The 17,648-nt window shown below is 42.1% G+C and overlaps 1 long non-coding RNA gene across 5 annotated transcripts in view; it reads right to left on the bottom strand.

Annotated features, from left to right (window-relative positions):
- The window catches only part of LOC142750216 (uncharacterized), a 212,875-nt gene that overhangs the window by 106,219 nt on the left and 89,008 nt on the right, over positions 1-17,648 (bottom strand). For all 5 annotated transcript variants that reach the window (XR_012882586.1, XR_012882587.1, XR_012882582.1 and 2 more), the window contains one exon: positions 1,886-2,192. This is a non-coding gene — a long non-coding RNA (uncharacterized LOC142750216). The remainder of the gene's footprint in view (positions 1-1,885; positions 2,193-17,648) is intronic.

The following is a 17,648-nucleotide window of genomic DNA, read 5'->3' as shown; positions in this document are numbered from 1 at the left end:
CGGCCACCCCATTGGCCGACCATCACTACAGATGGTCAGGTACTGGATCGTACCCGGCTCTTCCCAGCACCCCTGGTGGCGGTGGGTACCGGGGTAATAAAGGGGGTTAGTGTAAGCCTCTGCATCGGCTAACACTAAGCCCCGCCTTAGCAATGGATGCTGTCAATTAGCCGGCGGCCATTAGTAAGGCGGTAGTAATAAAGTTTAAAAAAAAAACAAAGACATATAACAAATATTTTATTGAAATTAAAAAAAAAAACACACAACCCTCATTAACCATTTTATTGATAATAAATAAAAAGCCGTCATCGAAGTAGTCCAGGAATCCGCCGTAGTCCAACGACCGAACCTGTAAGAAAACACACAAAAAAAAACGATTAGTAACACATGTGTTAGGCTTAGATACAGGGCCCATGTGTGATACTGTCTGTGGGACCCTGTATCTAAGGGTATGTGCACACACACTAATTATGTCCGGAATTGACGGACGTATTTCGGCCGCAAGTCCCCGACCGAACACAGTGCAGGGAGCCGGGCTCCTAGCATCATACCTATGTACGATGCTAGGAGTCCCTGCCTCTCCGTGGAACTACTGTCCCGTACTGAAAACATGATTACAGTACGGGACAGTTGTCCTGCAGAGAGGCAGGGACTCCTAGCACCGTATATAACTATGATGCTAGGAGCCCGGCTCCCTGCACTGAGTTCGGTCCGGTACTTGCGGCCGAAATACGTCCGTCAATTACGGACGTAATTAGTGTGTGTGCACATACCCTAAGCCTACCACAAGGTAGGCTTAGATACAGGGTCCAGCAGACAGTAATCTTATACAGTATAAGATTACTGTGTGCTGGACCATGTATCTAAACCTACAGTGTGGTAGGCTTATATACAGGGCCCAGCAGACAGGATCACGCATGTGCCATGTATCTAAGCCTACCATGTGATTGGCTTAGATACAGGGCCCAGCAGACAGGATCACACAATCTGTGATCCTGTCTCATGGGCCCCCTAAGCCTGCTACATCGTAGGCTTAGGGGTTGTGCAGTCCCTAAACATTGATGGCCTATCCACAGGATAGGCCATCAATAGCTGATGTGTCGGGGTCCGTCTCCCGGGACCCGCCAATCAGCTGTTTTGAAGGGGCCGCAGCACTCGTACGAGAGCTGCTTCCCCTTCATTTCACTACTCGCTCACACTGTGAATCGCCGACACCGATTCACAGTGTGACCGGAATGAAGTGACTGGAATGAAGGGGAGCAGCTCTCGTACGAGTGCTGCGGCCCTTTGAAAACAGCTGATTGGCGGGTCCCGGGAGTCGGACCCCGCCAGTCAGGGCAAATCTTACCTTCCTCTTCAGCCGCGGCGATAGTTCTGTCGTCTCGATGCTGTGCGCGGCGCATAGCGCTGTGACGTCATGCGCTGCGCACAGCGCTTGACGTCAGGACCTCCGCTGCGATCCGGAACCAGGAAGGTAAGTACAGTCTGTTACTATAGTAACAGGGGCCCGCGGCCCGAGTTACTATAGTAACTTTTTATTGATGTGGTGCGGGGGGCTGTGGGCCCCCCTGGCTTCGGGGCCCGGTCCCAATTGCGACCGCTGCGACCCCTATAGCTACGCCAGTGACTGACCCTTCCTGTTCTGTTGAGATCACTTGTCAGCAGTCATCTCATTATCATCACAGGCAGGATTACACTGACAGGTAACACCTATATATAGATAACACAAGATCCACCATTCATAATAGACTGACCCTTCCTGTTCTGTAGAGATCACTTCTCAGCAGACATCTTATTATCATCACAGGCAGGATTACAATGACAGGTAACACCTATACATCCTATACATAGATAACATGCGATCCATCATTTATAATAGACTGACCTTTCCTGTTCTGTAGAGATCACTTCTCAGCAGTCATCTCATAGATAACACAGGATCCACCATTGAAAATAGGTTATGGCCACAGTTCCCCTCTTCCCCCTCCCTGCACAATGACCTCTGGCCGGGTCACAGAGCTTGTCTAGAAAACTTTTCCATAGAAGTCAGTGGGTCATCTCAAGACTATTGTTCCTTATAGTCCATGTGGCTGCTGTAAAGCATATCTCTGAATGTTGTTAACAAAGCAAAGCAGCTGATCAGCCAAGATGGCCGCACCCATAATCATGTACAGAAAAAGGAATCCAAAAATCTACAATCAGAAAATAAAAACAGATTAGATAAAAAAGAATATGTTTTACTATCTGGTTTTAATTTGTATAAAATAAAGGTGACACTTTCCCTTTAAATGAAAACCCCAGTTAAAATGTTTGTCCAGTTTTATTAGGCTATGTTCACACGGAGTATTTTGACAAGTTTTTTGACGCGGAAACCGCGTCACAAAACTCGTCAAAAACGGCCCGAAATGCCTCCCATTGATTTCAAGGGAGGCGTCGGCGTCTTTTTCCCGCGAGCAGTAAAACTGTGTTTTATGCCCGCGACGCTCAATGGCCGCGGGCGAAAAACGCAGCGGAAAAACTCCATGAAAATCGGCATGCAGGGAGAGGAAAATCTGCCTCAAACTTCCAAACGGAATTTTGAGGCAGATATTCCTCCTGCAAAATACTCTGTGTGAACATAGCCTTAAAGGGGTTGTTCTTAAAGATGGAAGCAGGTTCAGCTTCAGAAACCCCCAACAAACATCGTTTATTGCTGGGAAAAGTTGCAGCCAGCCATACATTTCTATTTTACAGGGGGAATGTAGTAATATACTGAATGTTTAATTTTCAAGTTCTCTTGCTGTCATTAAAACGATTTTTGTTTAACATCAGAGGCTGACCTAGTTATGTTCATACAGTTGAAGGGTATGTTATAGTGTATATTAAGGACAGGAGAGATCTGTGCGGCGCCACTGGCCCAGACTAGATGGTTCCTCACCTTGCCTGGCTCCAGCGACAAGTCCCGGCTCCAGCCGTGTTCGTTAGCTAGGCAACGGGACACTTCCTCTAAACCCATCTTCAGCAGCACCCCAGCTTGATCTATCCGCAGCTCTCCTTTCCACCACGGCCAGCAGCTTTGGGTTGACATGAGCACTACCAGCCTATTTAAAGGGGAATCAGCCTGCCATGCCTGCAGATCAAGAGACATCCTTTGTTTGGCTATTGTTCCTACTGCTATTTGAGTCCTGACTCTCACCTCAGCCTTGATATGGTGCTTGGTTCCTGTGGTTCTACTACTGGCATCAACCCCTGACCTGACTATAGTTCTGTCCCATCCTCCAGCTAGCTACTTCCTACAAAGGGCTAAAGTGCACTTTCCGCCAATCGGTGACTATTCTGTGCACCATGACCTGCGAATCCAACTGGAAAAGTCCATACCTCCTTGCAGGGGTTTAGTGTGAAGAATAGTGAGGATTTTTTTAGACTTCGCACTCCAGTCTAGCCAAGGCCAATTCGATTACAGCTTAGAGGTTCCATTTCTTTAGTGAGAAACGTAACAGTATCTGCAGACCGAGGATCCCTACACCCCCGCCAGTAGATGTCTATGAAGTTGCCAAATAAGTCATGCAGCAAGGAAATTGGCAACGATAGATTGTCCGTGCGCTCCAGGGAATACCATTAAACATTAACAATTTCATTAAATAGATTTTTGATTTTTTTTAAGTGATTCACCTTAAAATAAAAACCTACATATTAGATACCGCCGCAATCATAATGACCTGTAGAACAAACATAACGTATTAGTTATATCATGTGGCGCATGGCATTAACCCCTTCAGGACTGAGCCACTTTTGGACCAAATGACAGAGCCTCGTTTTTTAAATCTGACGTGTGTCACTTTATGTGGTAATAACTCGGGAATGCTTTTACCTATCCAAGCGATTCTGAGACTGTTTTCTCGTGACACATTGTACTTTAAGTCAGTGAAAAAATTTGGTCGATATATTCAATATTTTTGTGTGAAAAACACCAAAATTTTGAGAAAATTTGCAAAAAATTAGCATTTTCTAAATTCAAATGTATCTGCTTGTAAGACAGTCAGTTATACCACACAAAATAGTTACTAGCTAACATCCCCCATATGTCTACTTTAGATTGGCATCGTTTTTTGAACATCCTTTTATTTTTCTAGGACGTTACAAGGCTTATAAGTTTAGCAGCAATTTCTCACATTTTCAAGAAAATTTCAAAAGCCCATTTTTTTAGGGAACAGTTCAGTTGTTAAGTGGCTTTGAGGGCCTTATATATTAGAAGCCCCCACAAATCACCCCATTTTAAAAACTTCACCCCTCAAAGTATTCAAAACAGCATTCAGAAAGTTTTTTAACCCTTTAGGCGTTTCACAGGAATTAAAGCAATGTAGCGGGGAAATCTACAAATTTCATTTTTTGGGCAGAAATTCCATTTTAATCCATTTTTCCTGTAATACTGAAGGTTTTTACTGGAGAAGCACAACTGAATATTTATTGCCCTGATTCTGCAGTTTTTAGAAATATCCCACATGTGGCCCTAGTGTGCTACTGGACTGAAATACCGGCCTCAGAAGCAAAGGAGCACCTAGGGCCTTCCTTTTCTTAGATTATATTTCAGGCACCATGTCAGGTTAGAAGAGGTCTTGTGGTGCCGAAACAAAGGAAACACCCCAAAAAATACCCCATTTTGGAAACTAAACTCCTTGAGGAATTCATCTAGGGGTGTAGTGAGCATTTTGACCCCACAGGTGTTTCATAGATTTCATTAGAATTGGGCAGTGGAAATGAAAAATGACATTATTTTCCAATACCATGTATTTTTACCTCAAAATTTTTAATTTTTTTCAACAAATAAATGAGGAAAAGCACCCCAACATTTGTAAAGCAACTTCTCCAGAATACGGAAATACCAAACATGTGGTCATAAACTGTTGTTTGGGCAAGCGGCAGGACTTGGAAGGGAAGGCACGCCATTTAGCTTTTGGAGCGCTGATTTTGCTGGATTCATTTCTCTGCACCATGTCGCATTTGTAAAGCCCCTGAGGTACCAGTACAGTGAAAACCCCCCAAAAGTGACTCCATTTAGGAAACTACACCCCTTGAGGAGTTCATCTAGGGGTGTAGTGAGCATTTTGACCCCACAGGTGTTTCATAGATTTCATTAGAATTGGGCAGTGAAAATGAAAAATTACATTATTTTCCAATAAGATGTAGCTTTACCTCAATATTTTTATTTTTTTCAACAAATAAATGATGAAAAGCACCCCAACATTTGTAAAGCAACTTCTCCAGAGTACAGAAATACCCAACATGTAGTCATGAACGGCTGTTTGGGGAAATGGCAGGACTCAGAAGGGAAGGCACACCATTTAGCTTTTGAAGTACAGATTTTGCTGGATTAATTTCTATGAACCATGTCGCATTTGTAAAGCTCCTAAGGTACCAGTACAGTGGAAACCCCCCAAAAGTGACTCCATTTGGGAAACTACACCCCTAGAGGAATTAATCTAGGGGTGTAGTGAGCATTTTGACCCCCCAGGTGTTTCATAGATTTCATTAGAATTGGGCAGTAAACATGAAAAATTTCATTTTTTTCCACTAAGACGTAGCTTTAGTTAAAAATGTTTCAATTTCTCAACAAATAAAGGAGAAAAATCACCGTAACATTTGTAAAGCAACTTCTCCAGAGTACGGAAATACCCAATATGTGGTAATAAAGTACTGTATGAATACACATCAGGGCTCAGAAGGGAAGGAGCGCCATTTGGCTTTTGGAGTACAGATTTTGCTGGGTTGGTTTTTCTGCGCCATGTCGCTTTTGCAAAGCCCCTTAGGTAGCAGTACAGTGGAAACTACACAAAAGTGACTCCATTTGGCAAACTACACCCATTGAGGAATTCATCTAGGGGTGTAGTGAGCATTTTGACCCCACAGGTGTGTCATATATTTTATTAGAAATGGGCAGTGAAAATGAAAAATTACATTATTTTCCAATAAGACGCAGCATTAGTTAAAAATGTTTCAATTTCTCAACAAATAAAGGAGAAAAAGCACCGTAACATTTGTAAAGCAACTTCTTCAGAGTACGGAAATAGCCCACATGTGGTCATAAACTGCTATTTGGACACACAGCAAGGCTCTAAAGGGAAGGAGCGCCATTTAGTATTTGGAGTGGAGATTTTATAAGATTCGTTTTTTGACACCATGTTGCATTGAGCTATAGTACCAGTACAGTGGTACCCCCCAAAAAATTACCCCATTTTGGAAACTAGATCCCTCAAAGAATTGATCTAGGGGTGTAGTGAGCATTTTGACCGCACAAGTGTTTTGCAAAAATGAGTAAACAATAGATGTTGCAGATTGAAAATTGCCATTTCAGTGCCCAATGTGTTGTGCCCAGCTTGCACCACCGTAGACACACATGCCATAAATTGTTAAGCGGGTTCTCCAGAATACCCCATATGTGGTCATAAATTGCCGTTTGGGTACACTGCCAGGCTCAGTTGGACCACCATTTGGCTTTTGAAGCGCAGATTTTGCTTGGTGTATTAGTGGTATTTCAGCTTATAATGTGGGGGCATATGTGAGCTGGGCGGTGTACATCAGGGTATATGTAAGCTGGGCGGAGTACATCAAGGGTAGATGTGAGCTGGGCGGAGTACATCAGGGTATATGTAAGCTGGGCGGAGTACATTAGGGTATATGTAAGCTGGGCGGAGTACATTAGGGTATATGTAAACTGTGAGGAGTACATCAGAGTATATGTAATCTGTGTGGAGTACATCAGGGTATATGTAAGCTGGGCGGAGTACATCAGGATATATGTAAACTGGGCGGAGTACATCAAGGCATATGTAAGCTGTGCGGAGTACATCAGGGTATATGTAAGCTGGGCGGAGTACATCAAGGCATATGTAAGCTGTGCGGGTACATCAGGGTATATGTAAGCTGTGAGGAGTACATCAGGGTATATGTAATCTGTGCGGAGTACATCAGGGTATATGTAAGCTGGGCGGAGTACATCAGGGTATATGTAATCTGTGCGGAGTACATCAGGGTATATGTAATCTGTGCGGAGTACATCAGGGTATATGTAAGCTGGGCGGAGTACATCAGGGTATATGTAATCTGTGCGGAGTACATCAGGGTATATGTAATCTGTGCGGAGTACATCAGGGTATATGTAAGCTGGGCGGAGTACATCAGGGTATATGTAATCTGTGCGGAGTACATCAGGGTATATGTAAGCTGTGCGGAGTACATCAGGGTATATGTAATCTGTGCGGAGTACATCAGGGTATATGTAATCTGTGCGGAGTACATCAGGGTATATGTAATATGTGCAGAGTACATCAGGGTATATGTAATCTGTGCGGAGTACATCAGGGTATATGTAAGCTGTGCGGAGTACATCAGGGTATATGTAATCTGTGCGGAGTACATCAGGGTATATGTAATCTGTGCGGAGTACATCAGGGTATATGTAAGCTGGGCGGGGTACATCAGGGTATATGTAAGCTGGGCGGAGTGCAACAGGTCATACATAATAGGATGATGTAATAAATGGGGTGAATGAAGAATCCATGGATTGGTGTGGTACGCTTGGAACCAATCCTTTATACACAGGCCGGGTTTATTGGGTATTATACAAAATATCTGCGCTCCAGTATTGCCTTATATTTGACTTCTTCATTAGCCCTATAAGCAGCACAAGGCCCTAAAGTTTCCTCATCTCCGCTGCGTCTACGGGGTCCACCTGGGGGGTCCAGCAAATGACGATGTGGGGTATTTAGCGAAATTCTACTGGACCTAAAAATTAGTCTGGGCCGTCATTTAGCATCATTTTGCATCATTGCGTTTTGAGAGTCATAACGTGTTATTTTTCCGGTGACGGAGCTGTGTGAGGGCGCGTTTTTTGTGGAACGAGCTGTAATTTTTATTGGTTTCATTTTGGGGTACATGCGATTTTTTTATCACTATTTATTCCATTTTTTGGGAGATGAGTAAACCCAAAAAACAGCCATTCCAGCACGTTTCTTTTTTTGTTTGTTTTTTACAGTGTTCACCGTGCAGTATAAACAACATGTTAACCTTATTCTGCGGGGCGATACGATTACAGCGACACCAAATTTATATAGTTCTTTTTACGTTTCACTGCGTTCCCACAATAAAAATACTCTTCTAAAAAAATCATGTTTTAGTGTCGCCATTTTCTGACAGCCGTAACTTTTTTATTTTTTCGTTGATATCGCTGCGGGAGGGCTTGTTTTATGCGTGATGAACTGTAGTTTCTATTGGTACCATTTTGCGTTACTTACAACTTTTTGATCACTTTTTATTACATTTTTTTTGAGACAAGATGACCAAAAAATAAAATGCGGTCATTGTTTTTTATTAAAAAATTTTACGGTGTTCACCGTGCGGTAAAAATAATGTGATATTTTTATAGATCAGGCTGTTCCGAACGCGGCGATACCTATTATGTATAGTTTTTTTTTTCATATTTTCATGTTTTTTTAATAATAAAGGAGTTGATCAGGGAAACAGGGCAAGTGTTGTTTTTATTATTTATTTATTATTTATTAACTTTTATTTATTTATTTTTCTTTCACATTTTTTTTTTACATTTTTTACTTTTTCTTTTACACTGACTTGAAGATCTGGTCTTCTGATCCCCGCTACGATGCACTGCACTACTTATGTATGTACTTATTTAGTGCAGTGCATCGTAACTGTCATTTTTCATTTGACAGTTAGCGTATTAGGTCCTGCCTCGGGCAGGACCTAATAGGCTACCGTAACTGGGCAACCAGGAAGCCTAGTAACGGCTTCCTGGTTGCCATAGCAACAATCGCCACCCGCGATCCACCGCGGGGGGGCCCGGGGGTTACAGAGGGAGCTCCCTCCCTCTGTAAACCACTTCAATGCGGCGGACGTCATTGACAGCCGTATTGAAGGGGTTAAATGGCTGCGATCGGTGGTAACAGCCATCGCAGCCATTGCAGCGGCATGTCAGCTGTGTATAACAGCTGACAGCCGCTGAAGATAAAGCGCGCACAGCTCCTGTGCTCGCTTTATCTGCAGGGCGTAACTGTACGCCCGTCTGCGGGAAATCACTTTGATTTCGGACGTACAGTTACGCCCAATCGCGGGAAGGGGTTAAAGCACCCCACAAAAAAACAATATGGAATTGCTGGTTATTTTGCATTCCCCCCCCCAAAAAAAAATCCATAAAAGTTAATTAAAAAGTTATATGTACCCCAAAATGTTATCAATAAAAACTACAACTCATCTAGCAGAAAAATCCATCATAAGGCTACATCGACAGAAAAATAAAACAGCTCCTAAAAATCCCTTTTTCCTTAAAACATGTTTCATTACGCAAAAGCACTAAAACTTATAAAATAGATACATCTTTGGCATTGCCAAATTCAAATGGACCTGTAGAATAAAGTTAACATGTTATTTTTACTGAATGGTAAACAACGGGGGAAAAACAAGCAAAAAACAATAGCAGAATCCCTTCCAAATTTTTTTTATAAAAGCTAATCAATACATTATATATACCCAAAAATGGTGCCATTGAAAAATACAACTTATCCCGCAAAAAACCATTCCTCACACAGATACATCGATGGGAAAAAAAAGGAAAGTGATGGCTCTTGGAATATGAGGCTGAAAAAAATACGAAAAAAGGATTGGTCAAGGCCTAAACTGGCCTGGCCGTTAAGGAGTTAATGAGGACCCTTAGGACTGTCGTGGTTTTATCCAACAAGCGCACCTTAGCAGCTCTATGTGGACCGAGTAAAAGTGACCTATATCATTTCCGTGCTTGCTGGAGAAGCTCTGGTTTTGTCCTCCCCTCTAGGAGAACATAGTGATCAAATCATGTCCTCCCTGTCCGCCTTCCTTTCGTGGGACTTTGAAGAACCCGGTCACACTTTTGTTGCTTCAACTCTTCATTGTCTCATGCAAGGTGCATCCATGGTCGGCCAATACGCTGTCAAATTTCATATGCTGGCATCTGAATTACTATGACATGTCAAAAGATTTTAGGAAGTTTAGTTAGCCTTTAAAGTTTTTTCCCTACATTGTAGCAGCTTGTGGCTGTTATCTCCAAGACAAACATTTTCCCATACAAGAAAATGTGTGTCAGACTCCATTCCCTTATCTGATATCACTTTCTTTAGGCAAGCATTAGTTGACAATCACACACAGTCCTATTACAATAAAGGTGGGTGACGATTTAGGGTGGGAAAGATAAAATTTTAGTCGAATAATGCATCATGGGAGATAACTAAAATAATGTATTTCTACATTTCAGTTCAACAGTTTTACCAAATAGTTAAATAGAATTTTCCCAAAAAGTAAAATGATAAAATTCTGCCACCACTTGGGGAACTTACTGCATTATGTTCTACATAAAACAGTATGCTGTAAGCTCCCTCTAGTGGTGGCTGCAGGAAAACAGAATTTTTATCGTTCATTAACTTTATGACTATGCAGGGTATTCCAATATCCAATTGACAAAGCTAGAGCACATTAAGTGGTCAAATTCACACCACTGTTTGGCTCCGGAGTTATATCAGATGTATATAATGCAGCATCCAAAATCCCAGCGCACAGCAGTCTCTTTGTGGCTATGTAATTTGTAACAGTGCCCTCTATAGAAGTTGGAACTTTTATGCATCAGTTACACCCTCACCAAAAGGAGACGCAGTACATTCATTTATTGAACATAATAACACCTAAAGAGTTCAATATAGAAATAGACATAAATTTTTTTTTAGCGAATAGATTTTGTTTATTGTGTTATGTATTACAAAAACGCTGCTCGGAATGGAATCCTGAAATATAGACATCTGAGGAAGCCGGCACGGAGAAACTGGTCGGGTGGCATTCAGATTCTGGATGATGATTATTTTTATATGTTGAATACAATTTTCTATCTAGTGAGTATCTGATAAAAAATAGGGGAGATACTTTTTAAATCTGGTCCCACGTAGTCTTTATTTTTGTCACGGCATTCTCCGTATAGAGTTGTTGGAGGTATTCGGGAAGGAACAGGTTCTGTCTGAGCGCTACACTAGTTATACCTCAGGCGAGGGTGTTGCAAAAACCCTTGAGGAAGATTGAATCCTGAGGATATCCGTAGTTGAAGCAACGGAGGCGAGGGCCACAAACAGGAGGTCTACATTGACTGGAAAACCACGTGAAGTGATGAGAAGTCTATGTCACAGTATTCCCTTTGACAATGTTATATAGAAAAGCCGAGTCCTATATGACATTTTAACTATTGACATTGACTCTAGCAGGACAGGCTGTGCACTCATGTGGAAGCTATACCTATCCATTGTTCTGTGTCGACCGTATCTTTTAGCACACCCTCACTAATGTTAAAATACTCCATATGAAGATGTATCATTTCAAAGGAAAAATAGTAAGAGGCACATCAAAAAGTCACATTTTTGTTGACTACACAAGAAAACAAAACAAAACATGGACTTTGATGTGTTTCTGTGGGTAAAACAAGGTCACTTTCTTCCCGGTTTTGATACATAAGGAATATATTCTAGTATACATATAGTGTTTCTCCACAGAAGATCTCATTGATGGGTATTTCTGAGCGAATATCCTATTACCACTAACACCCACCTGTGTTCTACATAGTGTCATGCCCTTTCTGCTCATAGCTTGAAGATTTCTATAATTTTAAGCTATACTGACAGCTATATCTTGAGATCCAGAAATCTCTAAACTAAGAGCCAAAGGGCCCCACTAATGTTATGTTCTAATACGTCTCAATGACCTGTAAGATGGGTATAGTAAAAGACAAAAGCGCAACGGAATCAATAGCGCAGTCGACGGCGCTATTAATTCCGTCATTAAAACGGAAACCTTCCAGAATGGTGACGAACGGAAACCATTAGCAATGTTTCCGTCACCATTGATATCAATGGTGATGGAAACGGAAGCTGTGGTTTCAGTTTGACTTACCGTTGCGGGGGTTCACCCGACGGAAATCTCCAACGGAACCCTGGAACGGAAAGCCAACGCTGATGTGAACAGGCCCTTCAATGAGCTTGTATATTGCACTTTTGTTTTACATAAATACACTGATGTCAAAGTACAGAAATAATTCATACATCCATGTATGTACAGGGATAATGCATTCAGTGACGTCACATTACAGTGATAATGCATAGTGATGTCACAGTAAAGGGATAATAAACACACTGATGTCACAGTACAGGGATAATGCATACAGTGATGTCACAGTAAAGGGATAATAAACACACTGATGTCACAGTACAGGGATAATGCATAGTGATGTCACAGTAAAGGGATAATAAACACACTGATGTCACAGTACAGGGATAATGCATACAGTGATGTCACAGTACAGGGATAATGCATAGTGATGTCACAGTAAAGGGATAATAAACACACTGATGTCACAGTACAGGGATAATGCATACAGTGATGTCACAGTAAAGGGATAATAAACACACTGATGTCACAGTACAGGGATAATGCATAGTGATGTCACAGTAAAGGGATAATAAACACACTGATGTCACAGTACAGGGATAATGCATAGTGATGTCGCAGTAAAGGGATAATAAACACAGCAGGGCCGGACTGGGACTTAAAATCAGCCCTGGCATTTTTAAGTACACAGGCCCACCGCAGGCCATACGCAGCCACCAGTGTTGGGCTGGAGTACATGGGACCACGTTTCAGCTATACTAAACGTGGAGAGATTTATTAAAACAGGTGTAAATGAAAAGAGGAATAGTTCCTGACAGCTCCAACTCCAACAAATTCATTGCTTTTCCACGAGAATAATGAACATGCTCATTATTCTAGAGGATTTTTTTTTTGCGGAGCGGAAAAAAATTCACGCAGACTTATTCAGCTGCATGTGACTAAGGTATAAAATAGCCCATTCACTTGTAATGGGTGCAGAATGTTAGCGGATTTAAAAAGGATTTATGTGTGGAATCAGGGGCTTAGTCCCAGGGCCGATTCTAGCTTTTCTGCTGCCAGAGGCGAAAATTGAAATAGCGCCCCCCAGATTTTGATTGAAATCCCCCTGGCTGTTCTCCATCACTTCCAGCCTCCTCCAACTCTTGTGAATGTGCCGTTGCCTTGTACCGGCATGCGCGGTGCAGCCGGGCAGAGTACACCTCACTGAACGGTGCATGACCAAGTAGTACAAGGCAATGGCGCATTCGAGAAAGTTGGAGGAGCCTGGTAGTGATGTATAACAACCGGGGGGATGTCAATCAAACATGGAAAGGTGGGCTTGGAAGCATGACTCTGACTCTTCAGGATAGCGGCACCGCCCATGACCCTTTAATGAGTAATTAGAATATAGTGTGCGCCGGTTTAAAAGTTGCTTTTATAGATATTTCTGCATCTGAAAACAAACATACAGGGGAATGTTTACAAATATTGTCAGGCCATGTATTACTGCATGGTGAAAGTTCAAGGGGTTAAAACTACCGACAGGTTTCCATTAAATATACAATGAATTGAAAAAATTCCATCTGCCTGCAATTTTGTTATTATAAAAAATATCCTACATAATTACAGCTCCAGAACCCAGCTCTGACATATATACAGCCCCAGAACCAAGCTCATACATATATACAGCACCAGAACCGAGCTCATTACATATATACAGCTCCAGAACCGAGCTCATACATATATACAGCACCAGAACCAAGCTCATACATATATACAGCACCAGAACAGAGCTCATTACATATATACAGCTCCAGGACCAAGCTCTTTACATATGTACAGCACCAGAACAAAGTTCAGTACATATATACAGCATCAGAACAAAGCTCACTCTGCCCCGCCAATTAGCGTCATTGTAAGATGCTGAATAGTCGGGCACGAAACCTGCAGGGCAATATAGTCGCAGGTACATTTAGTGCAGGGTGGCGACGGCTGGTCTCAGTGGCGCTGCCACCCCCTCAGAGAGGCAGTGTCCGAAACTGATTGTTTGGGCGGCCAGCAGGCAGCCCACTGTTCACCGGCCCATCTGGCATTTGCCAGAACTGCCAGATGGCTAGTCCGGCGCTGACTACTACAACTACTACTAATAATAATAATAATAGTAATAAATACCACAAATTATAATGTAAAAAATGACTGCACTGGCCCGTACGGGGATCGAACCCGCGACCTTGGCGTTATTAGCACCTTTAAAAAATACCTTGGTGCCATCTACATAAATACAGCACCAGAACCAAGCTCAGTACATATATACAGCATCAGAACCAAGCTCAGTACATCAATACAGCACCAGAACCAAGATCAGTACATATATACAGCTCCAGAACAAAGCTCATTACATATATACAACACCAGAACAAAGCTCAGTACATATATACAACACCAGAACTAACCTCAGTACATATATACAGCACCAGAACCAAGCTCAATACATATATACAGCACCAGAACAAAGCTCAGTACGTAAATACAGCACCAGCACAAATACAGCTCAATTTAGTGCAACCCCTACCATATAGGTTTGTACGGTGTAAAACTACAGATCCCAGCATGGCCCAAACAATGGTAAGGATATGCTGGGAGTTGCTGTTTCACAAAACAAATATCATATCACCCATCATCTCGCTGCAGATCATACAGTGATTACAGTGCTGATTAGAGGCAAAATAAACATATTAAGTGATTCACCGGTGACGATCTCAGATTCTAGTTTTTCTTTCTCTCTCCATCCGGTCCAGACCTCTATGATGACTTCTCCCGGCTATAGCCGTTCCCACACCGTCCTGTGCCAATGCAGGCTTGCTCTCTTCTGAGCAGGTCTGCTGGGGCTGAATGACGGCGCTGATTGGCAGGGCAGAATGACTTGCCCCATCAATCAGCGCCTTTCAAAACGGAAGCGGCGCGATGACATCATGGCGCCGCTAGCATGGTTGAAATGTGCTGATTGGTGGTTCAAGACACTCTGCCCCACCAATCAGCGTCATTGTAAGGCGCTGAATGGTCGGGCACGGAACTTGTTGCACGGGCACGGAACTGTTGCAGGAAAATTTTATGGGCCAGTTTGTGGAAGACCCGACTAGAGGTGAAGCTCTGTTGGATCTGGTCATTTCTAATAATGCAGATCTTGTTGGGAATGTCAATGTTCGTGAAAACCTCGGTAACAGTGATCATAATATAGTTATATTTTACCTATACTGTAAAAAACAAACGCAGGCTGGGAGGGCAAAAACATTTAATTTTAAGAAAGCCAATTTCCCCAGGATGAGGGCTGCAATTCAGGATATAGACTGGGAAGAACTAATGTCAAATAATGGAACAAATGATAAATGGGAGATTTTCAAATCTACTTTGAGTTATTATAGTGCAAAATGTATTCCTATAGGTAACAAGTATAAACGACTCAAATTAAACCCCACATGGCTTACACCTTCTGTGAAAGGGGCAATACATGACAAAAAAAGGGCATTTAAAAAATACAAATCTGAGGGTACAGCTGTAGCCTTTGTAAAATATAAAGAGCTTAATAAAATCTGTAAAAATGTAATAAAATTAGCAAAAATACAAAATGAAAGGCAGGTGGCCAAGGATAGTAAAACAAATCCTAAAAAATTCTTCAAGCATATAAATGCAAAAAAGCCAAGGTCTGAACATGTAGGACCCCTAGATAATGGTAATGGGGAGTTGATCACAGGGGATCAAGAGAAGGCAGAGTTACTAAATGGGTTCTTTAGCTCTGTATATACAACAGAAGAAAGAGCAGCTGATGTAGCCGGTGCCAGTGCTGTTAATATATCAGTTGATATACTGAATTGGATGAATGTAGAGATGGTCCAAGCTAAATTAAATAAAATAAATGTGCACAAGGCTCCGGGACCAGATGGGTTACACCCTAGAATTCTTAAAGAGCTTAGTTCAGTTATTTCTGTCCCCCTTTTCATAATATTCAGAGAATCTCTAGTGACTGGTATAGTGCCAAGGGACTGGCGCAGGGCAAATGTGGTGCCTATTTTCAAAAAGGGCTCTAGGTCTTCCCCGGGTAATTATAGACCAGTAAGCTTAACATCCATCGTGGGGAAAATGTTTGAGGGGCTATTGAGGGACTATATACAGGATTATGTGACAATAAATAGCATTATAAGTGACAGCCAGCACGGTTTTACTAAGGACAGAAGTTGTCAAACTAACCTAATCTGTTTTTATGAAGAGGTGAGCAGAAGTCTAGACAGAGGGGCCGCTGTGGATTTAGTGTTTTTGGACTTTGCAAAGGCATTTGACACTGTCCCCCATAGACGCCTAATGGGTAAATTAAGGACTATAGGTTTAGAAAATATAGTTTGTAATTCGATTGAGAATTGGCTCAAGGACCGTATCCAGAGGGTTGTGGTCAATGATTCCTTCTCTGAATGGTCCCCGGTTATAAGTGGTGTACCCCAGGGTTCAGTGCTGGGACCACTATTATTCAACTTATTTATTAATGATATAGAGGAAGGGATTAATAGCACTATTTCTATTTTTGCAGATGACACCAAGCTATGTAATATAGTTCAGACTATGGAAGATGTTCATGAATTACAGGCAGATTTAAACAAACTAAGTGTTTGGGCGTCCACTTGGCAAATGAAGTTTAATGTAGATAAATGTAAAGTTATGCATCTTGGTACCAACAACCTGCATGCATCATATGTCCTAGGGGGCGCTACACTGGCGGATTCACTTGTTGAGAAGGATCTGGGTGTACTTGTAAATCATAAACTCAATAACAGCATGCAGTGTCAATCAGCTGCTTCAAAGGCCAGCAGGATATTGTCGTGTATTAAAAGAGGCATGGACTCGCGGGACAGGGATGTAATAATGCCACTTTACAAAGCATTAGTGAGGCCTCATCTAGAATATGCAGTTCAGTTCTGGGCTCCAGTTCATAGAAAGGATGCCCTGGAGTTGGAAAAAATACAAAGAAGAGCAACGAAGCTAATAAGGGGCATGGAGAATTTAAGTTATGAGGAAAGATTGAAAGAATTAAACCTATTTAGCCTTGAAAAAAGACGACTAAGGGGGGACATGATTAACTTATATAAATATATTAATGGCACATACAAAAAATATGGTGATATCCTGTTCCTTGTAAAACCCGCTCAAAAAACAAGGGGGCACTCCCTCCGTCTGGAGAAAAAAAGGTTCAAGCTGCAGAGGCGACAAGGCTTCTTTACAGTGAGAACTGTGAATTTATGGAATAGCCTACCGCAGGAGCTGGTCACAGCAGGGACAGTAGATGGCTTTAAAAAAGGGTTAGATAATTTCCTAGAACAAAAAAATATTAGCTCCTATGTGTAGAAATTTTTCCTTCCCTTTTCCCTTCCCTTGGTTGAACTTGATGGACATGTGTCTTTTTTCAGCCGTACTAACTATGTAACTATGTAACTATGTAAGAAGCAGGTACAATTAGTGCAGGAGGGGGTGGCGGCGGCTGGTTTCAGTGGCGCCGCTGCCCCCTCAGGGATAATGCATACAGTGTTGTCACATTACAGGGATAATGCATACAGTGATGTCACAGTAAAGCGACAATAAACATACTGATGTCACAGTACAGGAATAATTCATACAGTGATGTCACAGTACAGGGGTAATGCATAGAGTGATGTTACAGTAAAGGGACAATAAACATACTG

Source organism: Rhinoderma darwinii, chromosome 3, assembly GCF_050947455.1.
Source record: "Rhinoderma darwinii isolate aRhiDar2 chromosome 3, aRhiDar2.hap1, whole genome shotgun sequence".
Classification (NCBI taxonomy): domain Eukaryota; kingdom Metazoa; phylum Chordata; class Amphibia; order Anura; family Rhinodermatidae; genus Rhinoderma; species Rhinoderma darwinii.
Note: the sequence above shows the minus strand (reverse complement) of the source record. Positions and strands in the feature narration are given on the sequence as shown.